The following is a 12250-nucleotide window of genomic DNA, read 5'->3' as shown; positions in this document are numbered from 1 at the left end:
TTCTCTTCTCTTCTCTTCTCTTCTCTTCTCTTCTCTTCTCTTCTCTTCTCTTCTCTTCTCTTCTCTTCTCTTCTCTTCTCTTCTTTTTCTTCTTCTTCTTCTTTTTCTTTTTCTTTTTCTTTTCTATTTTATTTTTTCTGCAAAGAATCTTGCCAGTCCTGTCAGAATTTAGCCTGACTTTCCCATTCCCCATCTCACAATTCAAACAGCACACAGAGGTGTAGAAATTTATCTTCTGCTCTCTCCTTCTAGCATTTCCATTTGTCTCAGTGGCTCCCCATCTTCCCCTAATGTCCAACTTCTCATTCTCCCTCAGCCAATGGCATGTCATTTCAGCCCCCTCTTCTTTTTACTCCTCTTGCCTGTCTTCAAGATCTTCCCTTTCACAATGTGCTTGTGCTCCAGCTAATAAAAAAATAGAAAACCCTTGGGTCTCTATTAGGTATCTGCCACTGTTTCTCCACCTTGATGTTCAATTGCCATTGTTCAGAATTTGTGCCAGTAGTCCTTGTTTCCATCCCACTCTTTATTTCCACTACTCTGTTTTCCCTCCTTACTGCTAATTCATCAAAACTGGTGCCAAAGTGCTTTTGATGACTTCTGCTAGCTCAGATCCAGTGCTTCACATTTACACTCCTCAACCTCTGGATACAACCAGTCTTTTTGAAAATTTGCCCTCTTGTCTTTCTGAAGTTCCTTGTCTTCTTATCCTCTGCTTACCTTGATAATAGTCTTCCATGTGTATTTTCAATGAGTCATCCAAATTCTCTTGCAACTTTATTTAGGAGTTCTGTTGATCCCTTTTCTTACTGTTTCTCTCTTCTCTTTACAGGCTATGGATGTGGGGGGAACGTCTTGAAAATGTAACTGTCATCTTCTTGGGGCGATCACACATTTCCAGAGGAATTTCTAAGATACAACTGCACTTTGTTTTGAAGATGTTTATCAGTTCTGGATTAGCATAGACAATTTACTTTCAAAATTTTTACTTACTAAATGCTACCATCATGTTTGTCACTCACAGGCATCATGTAGATGTCGTTTTCCATGGAAGTATCTCTATACAAATTTACAGCTGCACTCTGCCCAAACCATAGGTAATTCAGTGACTGCTAAGAGTGGTTTTGAGTCAATATTTCTAAAATTTCAGATGTGCAGAATGTCTTGTTCTTGGCTTCCTCCAGCTGACATTATTCCATAGTCTCATAGAAGTATATAATCATTTGAGTTGGAAGGGACTTTTAATGGTCATTTATTCATCTTCCGTACAATGAACAGTGGCATTTAAAACCCAAGTGGGTTTTGAATACCTCCAGAGGAGACTCCACAGTGTCTCTAGGCATTGTTGATCCATGATGTGCCATGACAACAGCCAGCCTATAGTCCCTACAGGTTAGTGCACCACCCAGCTGCAATCAGGGTGCATGGAACAGAAAACCAAACCCCAAGAGTGTCCCACTAGAGATAGTTTCCTCTGGTTACTGGGGGCCAGCAGAGGGATGTACTTAAGCTTCAGAAAGGACTCTTCATATCTCTACTGGTGCCTATACATCATGAATATCATAGCTACCTAACAGACTGGTACACTATGCCAGTTCCCACCAGGGTGGATTGGCAGCATCATCCCTGTAACAAAAGTTAAACAACTTCTTCCACAGACTTGAGATGCTGAAAAGTTAAGCAAGCGATTTATGGGATGATGAAGGATTGCTGGCTGTAGTGAAAATCAGCATTAATTTGTCCTTACAAATCATCTATATCCTCTAAAAATCTCTTCTTTTAAATCTACTCACCAACACCTAAATACAACTTTACTTATAAAAGTGAGAAATCTGTTTCATTTAGGATCAGGTACAACTCAGCATTTTTCTGTTTTCCTTAACTCTACTGTTAAGGAACATTTCCTTAGCTTAACTGTAAGCTGTTTTGAGGATGATTTCCTGAGACAGACTTAAAAGATAGCTTAGAAGATGAAAAGTTGAAAGGTTACACTGTAAAGTTGATCATGAAAAATTAGACAGGCCCATGCAAATTCATTATCTGACAGATAAACTCACACAGTGAGGAGATATGGGCGTAGAAAACTGACTAGTGATTCTGGGACAACTTCCAAGAAAAAGAAACAGAGGGCTCTGCCTGTAAAATAAAATAATTTTTCTCTAATAGGTTGCCTAGAGCCACTCAGACATGACAGGTTGGAAGCATGTTTTTCCTTCTTTATAGCTCAGAAATACTCATTGAATTAAATGTTCTATCAAGACCTGAGTCTTTGTTTTGACTCTTATCCTGGTTCTGGTCCCCAGGTTATTTCATTTAATGCTCTCAGGCATCTCCATACTCTGCTTCAGTCAACAGTGTTGACATATGCCCACACACTGGAATCTGCTCACTTCAGGATGCTTATCTGCCTTCAGTAAGAGCCCAGTCACACAGACACCCTGTATAACAGTCTCTGGTCAGATCTTCTGCTATCTGTATGATGGATCTTTTTATATCTTCCCCCTGGAGCAGTTGGTTATGGAGTGGGTCAGCTGGGATCTTAACACCTCTCTGGAGCTTGCAGAATGCATCCATGCTTTAATTACAAATGATTTGTACTAGAAAAATAACAGATTGAAATCTGTGATATGCAAAGGGAACTTGGTTGTGCTCACAGCTACAAAGAATAATAACTTTCCACCACAGGGCGTACCAGCTGGGCTCCTTACCAGGATTTTTTCTCTTCAGTACTGCAGAGACCTTTCTTCTGCGTTGTCACTGCCACTGTGGCTAGGCAGCTGCTCTTTTGCCAACAGTAGACAGCTGAATTTTTGGAGCTTTGCTTTTCAGGCTGATGCCTGAATTTTGCAGGTAAGAAAATGAGATAAAATTCTATCTATAGGTGTCAAAGCTGTAATTCATCGATGGTCTTTAAGTACACATTAGACATGGGTAACCCTGAAGAGTGGAACTAAAGGGTTAAGTCTAAAATGTAGTTTAGTTGCCAAGCAACTATTTCGCCTTCTGTATACAACACTGTGTTATCACTGCACTGCTCAGAGATAGGCATGAATGGCACAGTGAAGTGGGCCTGAGAAATGTAATCAGCTTCATGTCTTGCAAGCTCGACTGGTTTGTTTGGAAGAATAACAGCAAAATGCAGGACCAAGCCAAAAAACGTACAGAGTGTTAAAAATCTAACTGATTTGTTAGCTGGATCAAAAATTTTTCTGTCCTTCTACATTAATTTCAGAAATGTGATGAATTGCAAACTGTGTGTGTCAGCCCAACATCCCTGATGAATGTAACTGGCTGGAGTAACCTTTCCTAAAAGGTTTCCTAAAAGGTTTGACCTCCTGGCAAGACTGATCCACACAGCAGGCAAACTCTGGTACTCACTGCCCTTATTGTGAACTACGTGCAGCAGCTTACTTTTGTACTTTTGTACTGATTTGTTTTCAAAACGTTTCCCCAGTATTAGCATTTTGGTGCTTCTATGCTCAACGCGTCATACGGCTGCACTGAAACATTTCAGATGGGGGTGTAAAGACAACCATGTCAGGAAATGATCTGAGAGATGCAAACCCTCCAGGCTTGTGTTGTCCACCATGAAAAGGCAAGTTAGTATATTCCTAATTATCTGTGTTCACTGGTATTCTTGCACTGGGCAGTGACAAGAGACTTCCAAGGTTTTGAGACATTACACTTTGTGGGCTCTTCCAAGCAGTGAGATTTTATTCTTGAGGGAGCGTTGTGTCTTTGGCTAAACCCAAGTGCAAAATCTTCATGAAAGTGGGACAGCTAACAAAGGTGAGAAGAGCTTACGGTCTTGTCTTGAGATGTGACGTTGGAAGCATATGATAGGATTTCTTCTGCACAGTGTCAGTGTTAAGGCAGTTGTTTTTGTAATGCCATTTGGAAGGCAGTTATAGATAGCAGTCTGTTTTGGCAGGTCTCAGGAGGCAGAGAGCAAGTAGGCTGGGCTGTGTGTTAGGCCTTGGCAGGTCTGTGCTGGGTCTGGCAGTGGGAAGGAGCCTCCATGCTGTGGACGTGACTCCATCCAGCCTGCAGTGACAGAAACAGTGCTCAGCTCTCAATCTTCCCATCCTGTGCAGATGTTTACACACCAAAAGCCACCGTCACAAGAGGCAACTTGCTGACAGTGCTAGCAATGAGGTCAAGGCCTGAGGATGCACTCATTCTTTCATCCTTTCTCCTCCAGTACACCGGCACCTCCGTCTGAAAATACCTGGGGCTCAGTGAGGAGGCAACAGGGCGCCACGATCTGTTGAAGGAGAGAATTTTAGCATTACCAAACTGCTGTTTTCCAGAAACAGTAACATTCAGGTCTTAGGGCAAGCTAAAGGGAAAATAGTTTACAAAAAGAGAGCAATGCTTTCAGTGCCTTGTTAGGAAACTAATTTCATATTGGATTCTGGTGCTGAAAAGTCACATTTCCATCATGCTCTGCCACACAGAAGGAATTGGAGATGATTTCTGATAGAATGGATTTGTTGTAGATGCTGCACACATATGACATAGGTGTGCTGCAACTACAGGTCAGCAGGAAAGATATTAGAATACTAAGAGATACTTAGAGATATAAGAGCTGGTGATGCAAAGATGGAGAGCTGTAAAGGTACTGAGAACTGTGACAAAGAGAGGTGCAGAAACAGTGACAAATTGGCTGTCAGCACATGAGGCTGGGAAGTTATGCTGAGCTTACTTTCCAGAAAAGAAGTTTCTGATGTCAGCTTTATTTTGAGTGAAAGGCAGAAAAACAATCCCAGTGAGATAAAAACAGGATGCTGTTGTCGTTTATCATTTTTCTTGAGTCTCATTGAAAATTTCTGATTTAACTATTAATTTAACTATGAATTTTACTATTGCCCAACATGTAAAAAAATCCATGTGATGCAAAGTTCTTGGACTTGATTCTCTTTTCAAAAATTACCTGTATAAAAACAGTGTATTTGAAAATCCAGGTCTTAAAGGTCTTTCCTTAAAAGTTTAAATGTCTTAATAAAATCACAGAATCACAGAATCATTAAAGTTGGAAAAAACCCACTAAGATCATCCAGTTCAACCATCAGCCCATCCCCACCATGCCCACTGATCACGTCCCTCAGTGTCACATCTCTGAGTTTCTTGAACACCTCCAGGGGCAGTGATTCCACCACCTCCATGGGCAGCCTGTGCCAGTGCAGTATCACTCTGAAAAGAACTGTTTCCTGTAACCCAACCTGAACCTTTCCTGGTACAGCGTAAGGCCATTACCTCTTGCCCTACTCAAGACAAGAATGATTCTCCAAACCTTTCCATTTGGGTATTTTTTATGGCTATAAGATTTTTATCAAAGAAAGGAGAGTGATTCCTAGTGAACTTCTCAGTCAATGCTCTATGCTGGACATAGTTTACTTCTCAAAATGATACCTTTCATAGGACACTCCTTTATGGTAAATTCCAAAATTGGATATAACCATGAGGAAGGCTAGGTTAGAAAACACTGGTGAACTGCATTTAAATGGGAAATAGCATACAGTTTATGGGTTTTATCCAGAAGTCTTGAAGGCATTTCTCACATTCCTACAAGGCTCAAAGCTAAAGATGACATCCTAAAAGAGGATGTCATCCTCTTTTTAAAATACTGCTAGACAATGCATTTCCACATTCATTCTGTCATTTATATTCTGATACTTTATATTTTTTCATATAGTCACTTTCCTGGAAATACTGTGTGCTCTCCTCTCCTTACACAGCTGATAACTCCTGCTGTAACTTTGGAAGGAAGCACTTCTAGGGACTGAAGCAAATTAATGTCCATTGATGAGCAGGGAAAATTGTTTGCAATGAGAAATGCAAGTGTAGAAATAGGAAGAGTTTTTTCTAGTACTCTGCTGGCATGAATTGGTGTCCTAGAATCATAGAGTGACTTGGGTTGGAAGGGACTTCTCAGAATTACCTAGACCAACACCTTGCCTTGGGCAGGGACCTCTCTGACTATACCAGGCTGCTCAAAGCCCAACTCAACCTTGCATACTTCCAGTGATGAGACATACACAACTTCACGGGGAGGAACTCAGGCCAGGGGCTCGGTGAATTTTCCCAAGCGAGAGGCTGAGCATCTTTCTATTGAGTAAGTCCTCCAGTTCTCCAGTGCATGACAAACTCTTTATTTCTCCCATGTTTTCTCATGGTGAAGGCTTTTGTAAAAAAAGCCAGGGAAGAGAGGGCAAGAAGGTCCTGGGGCTGGTGAACCATAGGCAGGAAATTCACCCAGCTCCCAGCACAAGGATGTGGGACCTTAGCATCTGTCAGAAGGAACAAAGTTCCTTTCTAAGGACACACATATCTAATTAAATAATAAACTTCGGTTACGTTCTTGTTTGCTTGTTGTCGTACAGTGACTCCAGTTACAGCGCTTTGCATGAGGCTTTATAGGCATCCTGTCTACCATTTAAGCTATTCATATGGATTTTGTTAATTGCTGATTATGAAGGTCAGAGGTTGAAAAGATACTGAGGTCACATAATGTCCTCACCCAACATCAGCAGCATGCAGCTGCCAAGAGAGATCCAGTTAGATGTGGAGGTCACGGCCGTGCTACAGACATACTTGTTACCTATGGAACAGTGAGAGGTTTTTCCTCTAAGAACAGTGTGTGCCAGTACGAGAAGACACCAATGTTCAATAATCAGGCCAGTCTTTACAGATTTCCCAGAGAGTGACTGGGTTTCTGAGCTTCTGATCACATGTAAAATCATAACCCTTGATCTTGGGGCGGTAACAAGCTTAAATAGCCTGCTGTCCTCTGACATTTCTCTTCCTCCAGCATCAGAGGGCAACACCCTGCCTTGAACCTTAATTCTCCCAGGAGCTTTGATGGAAGGCAACATCATGTGCTTATTACCCAGTGAAGAACAAACTGTTGCTGTAATCTGAAAGAACTTTGAATTGCTTAGGGATGTTTTCTGTTGCTGGCAATGGGTGCTTTTAATATTGTGCTGCAGTCCCAGACTAAATCCTTTCCAGCATGCCATTCCTTGACTGACTTTCCTTTTAGCTGACTTATTTCTTTTTAACATTGTTCTTTTAAAACATAAAAAAACTCCATGTTGATAATTTAGATGAAGCACTGTACTGCAATGGTCCAGCATTATTGTGTTAGTTCAGCAGTAAATCTGGCAGCTCTAGGATATGGGAATCCATGGACATGATTTCTGATAACACGCAGAAGCATTTCTTTCTGGTTGACCTTAATTTCCCTTTCCTTCCAGCAGAGCTGTGTGAAAAGGTTTCTGATCCAACTGTCATCAATAAAGGAATGCAAAAACTGGGCGAGAAAGTGCTGTGGCAACATAGCAGTCTGCAGCTGCCTTTTTTGTTTCTCCTATGTGCTTTGTCTTGTACCTTAAGTGTCAGACATCGTGCTGGACTCTTGCCAGATATTCAGAGACTAAAATAATAGCAGAAAGAGGTTCAAATCAGAAAAAAGCCTGTGTGGAAAAACGAGTGATACTAGCAGATATATGAATCTCAATTCATCGCTGCAGTCACCAGACTAGTGTCAGGGCTACAGAAAGTGTTCTGACATACAGCCAAGTCTACATCTGTCTTCTTCAGGAATTCCTGGTTCAACACAGACATTAGCACTACCCTGTGTCCAGGGTAGACAGTATTTGGGCTCAGAGACTTCATATGTTAACAGAAGAGCTGATGTAATAAATTGCTCTGTGAATTTTGGCATGTGATGCTAATCAGATGCAAAATTTGTAAATGTATATTTAAAAGATAACTTGATTGTAATCACCATCAGAGATATTCTTCATCAAGAAATTCAGATTTTGTGGTTGCGAAACCAGGGAAAAACTAAGACACAATTTTAGATTTCAGCTTTGCCACAGATTTCCCACCCAACCTTAGCTGAGTCATTCACCCTCTTTTGCTGCCCCCATGATTTACAACCTGCATTCTAGATTTCCCAGTACAAGAGAAACTTGGACATCTTGGAAAGAGTCCAATAAGGCACCATAAGAATGATGGAGCATATTTCCTATAAAGAGAGGCTGAGAGAGCTGAGACTGCTCAGACTGGAGAAAAAACTTATGAGCATTCCCACAATGTCTATGAATACCTGAAGGGAAGGTGCAAAGAGGATGCAGCCAGGCTCTGCTCTGTGCTGCCCAGAGCCAGACAAGAGGCAGTGGACACAAACTGGAGCATAGGAAGCTCTCTGAAAGCACTGCTGTGCTGTGTGGGTGAGGGAGCACTGGCACAGGCTGCCCAAAAGCTGTGGGGTGTCCTCCTTGGAGATCTTCCAAAGCTGCCTGGACATGGCCCTGGGCACCCTGCTCTGGGTGTCCCTGCTGGAGAAGGGCTTGGGCCAGAGGGGTCGCTGCCAGCCTCAGCCACCCCGTGATGGCTGGTAATTCTGTGAAAGTCTGCTATGCAGAGCAAAATACTGTTACTGCTTGTCACTGCAGTGACAAAATATTTTGTTGAGGTCTACCTATTCCAAATTTACAAATCACATTTCATAATCTCTCCAAAACATTTTATACCCCAAGTCAGGAAGTTTTTGCTACTTGTCGTCTAAATAAATGTGTTTTCAATCAAACCAAGAATGTTCTGTTTCCAAGGTCCTAATGATAATATAGGGTCATGAGAATTGGTTTACAGCTGGTCTCCAGGACCCTGTCAGTGACACATATCTTTTTAGTAATGTCAAAGTTTGACAATCAGGTTTGAGGTAACCAGATAAGCAGTGCATCATCATAAAATCATAGAATGGTTTGGGTTGAAAGGGATCTTAAAGATCACCTAGTTCCAATCCCCTGCCACGGACTGCAGGGGACTCTTCCACTAAGATAAGATTGCTCAAAGCCCCATCAGAAATGACCTTGAGCACTTCCAGAAATGGGGCATCCACAGCTTCTCTGGGCAACCTGTTTCAGTGCCTCATCAGCTTCACAGTGAAAAAAGTCTTCATTATATTGAATCTAAATCTACCCTCTTTTAGTTTAAAACTGTAATCTCCTATCACTTCACTTTGTGATGAAGAGTTCTTTCTCATCTTTTCTTGCACACCTCTTTCAGGTACTGGCAGGCCACACTGAGGTCTCCCTGAGCCTTTTCTTCTCCCAGCTGAACAACTGCAGAACTCCCAGCCTGTCTTCACAGATGAGGTGTTCTCTGATTACCCTCGTGACCCTCCTCTGGACTTGTTCCAATAAGTCTGTGCTGGGGTCTCAGAGCTGAATGCAGTATTGTAAGTGGGGTCTCATGAGAACAAATTAGAGAGGGAATTACCTCTCTTTCCCTCCCTTTTGATGTAGCCCTGGATACAGTCTGCTTTCTGGGCTGCAGTATATAATGCTGTTCCACTTTCAGTTTTTTACCCAACAATACCCAAAGTCCTTCTCCTCAAGGCTACTCTCAATTCACCCATCTCCCAGCTTCTATTGATGCTTGGGATTGCTCTGACCAGGGTGCAGAATCTTGAACGTGTCCTTGTTAAACTGAATGAGGTTCTCATGATTTTCCTTCTCAGGAGACAAAGATGTCTTGTGGGAGTGTCAGTGTTTTGCACAAGTTCAGGTAGCTGACATCTCTTGCTCTTCCCTTACCCGCTGATGCTGCAACATAGAAGGGCACCAGATTTGTCAGACATGATTTGCTCTTAGTGAAGACACCAGTTCCCTTACGGTGCTCCGAAGCAACTCATCAGATCTTGCAGACATTCAGGTTCTTCAGATGGTCATCCTGCTCCAGAAAACTGAAGAATTAGAGATGCTGTTTAGCACAGAAAGACAGCATGATGGCCTGATTTTGGGTGGCAGAAGCCACCAGAAAGCCAACAATTCCTTCATTCTTGTGTCAAGGACTTCCAAGGAATTTAAAATGCAATTCAGAGTATGTCCCAGTTTCATGATTAAACAAGCTTACCTGGCTGCTGGCAGCTCAAGTGATTGCTTCCCTGCTACTCACTAATCCCTGATGGAGTTACTGCCCCTTCCTTACACTGTAATGTAAACTAATTGAAGAATGAACTCAGCTAGTCACATACATCAGAATATATTCGGAGCCAGAGAGGAAGCTTCCTGCACCTACTGAGTTCATGACAAAAATCAGCCTTAAGGATCTGTCAAATTCTGAAGCAGAAATTTTCCTTGTTGAGAGGTGGTGGTCTCAGGGCAGGCAGGCTGGTGACAAGCAGAGGATGCACTCTAGACAGGGATTCTACGAATTCTCTCAGCAAACCATGCATTAACCATTTCCCTTGTGGCTTTCCTGACAAAGTAGGAGCGCATGAAGTCGCAGTGATCGTCCAGCCATGCTTCCGCCGCTTCCTGCTCAGGCGAGGGGGGCAGATGTACTCCATGCTCTGCTCTGCGGACGCTCTGCCTCCTCTCCCAGCCGCTGCTGCTATCGCTTCCCGGGCGCACAGGGCTCCCTCCCTTCCTCCCTTCCTTCCCCTGCCACCGGGGCTCCTGGCCTGCTGGGGCCGGCTCCCACGTGTTCGCCTGGTTCAGGCAGCAGGAAGTCCACGTCTGGCCCCGGTCACAGGGGTGGGATGAGGTTCAACAAGGCCAAATGCCAGGTCCTACACTTTGGTCACAACAACCCAGGCCCCCAGGCAACGCTACAGGCTTGGGGTGGAGTGGCTGGAAGACTGTATAGAGGAAATGGACCTGGGGGTATTGATTGATGCTCGGCTGAACATGAGCCAGCAGTGTGCCCAGGTGGCCAAGAGGGCCAGTGGCATCCTGGCCTGCATCAGGAATGGTGTTGCCAGCAGGAGCAGGGCAGTGATTGTGCCCCTGTATTCAGCTCTGGTGAGGCCGCACCTCCAGTACTGTGTCCAGTTTTGGGCCCCTCACTGCAAGAAAGACACTGAGGCCCTGGAGCGGGTTCAGTGAAGGGCGACAAAGCTGGTGAGGGGTCTGGAGCACAGGGCTTATGAGGAGCGACTGAAGGAGCTGGGATTGTTCAGTCTGGAGAAGAGGAGGCTCAGGGGAGACCTCACTGCTCTCTATAACTACCTGAAGGGAGGTTGTAGTGAGCTGGGGGTCGGCCTCTTCTCACATGTAACTGGTGATAGGACTAGAGGGAATGGCTTCAAGCTGCACCAGGGGAGATTCAGGCTGGACGTTAGGAAATGCTATTTCTCTGAAAGAGTGGTCAGGCACTGGGATGGGCTGCCCAGGGAGGTGGTGGAGTCACAGACCCTGGAGGTGTTCAAGGAACATTTGGATTTTGTGTCGAGGGACTTGGTTTAGTGAGAGCTGTTGGTGATGGGTGGATGGTTGGACTGGGTGATCTTGTGACCTTGGTGATTCTATGATTCTATTCAACAAGTCAACTCTTGGATTCGGAGAAAAGAGAGATAGCTGGGCAGACTGGTGCCCACATGGGTGTCAGGATTTTAGGTGGTCCCTGCTGTCTCTTCAGGTATCATACCTCTTGATCATCTCATACACCAGAAATATTTTGTGATATTTTTAACTAGAGGATTTGATGGAGAGTTGGAGACATGTCAAAATTGATGATAGTATTTTCAGTGTTTGTATTTTTCTTTCTTCTACATTTTGGCATAAAACAAAGTCTTAAGAAAAGGACAAGAAAGCAACAAGAAGAAATAATTTTGGAACATTTTTACTTTTGTACATTTTTAATAATGTACATTTGTACATTTTTAATACATTTTTAATAACATCTCTTGAATTCATTAAATACTCAGTTAATATTTTATCTTATTAATCAACTTCAGTTTCCAACTTGAGTTGAGAGGTGGAGGTGGAAACTGACTGCTCATGTGAGTCATAAAGAGTACTGAGTCCTCATCCTCTGAAAAGCTCCATGTTCTAACCAAAACTGGCTGGAAAGACTTGCACTTACAACATTTTAACTTCAGTTTTTCCTAGTTGTCTAAAAAGACCACACAGTACTTGCTTAAACAAAACATTTGAAAATGCAGTTGTCATCCATTCTATTTCTCCTGCAGCTGAACACTTTGTTTTTTTTATAATAAACGGTGACATTTGTTCATATCATGTGATTAAAAAGGATTCATCGCACATTAGAGCCCATAATCGCAGCCTATAGTCTCAGTTTAACATTTCTCACTGGCATATCCTACTTGACCCTGCTTACTGCAGCACTTCTATTATGCTGTCTAAAAGGACAAGAGGACTGATCTGAAACAAAACTGCAGGGGTGAACATTGCTTTCACACTCACAGCTATGTGTTCAGTACTATTATAGCTCCAGA

This window comes from Lagopus leucura, unplaced genomic scaffold (genome assembly GCF_019238085.1).
Source record: "Lagopus leucura isolate 7727_CA_CO unplaced genomic scaffold, USGS_WTPT01 Super-Scaffold_100001, whole genome shotgun sequence".
Lineage (NCBI taxonomy): Eukaryota > Metazoa > Chordata > Aves > Galliformes > Phasianidae > Lagopus > Lagopus leucura.
Note: the sequence above shows the minus strand (reverse complement) of the source record.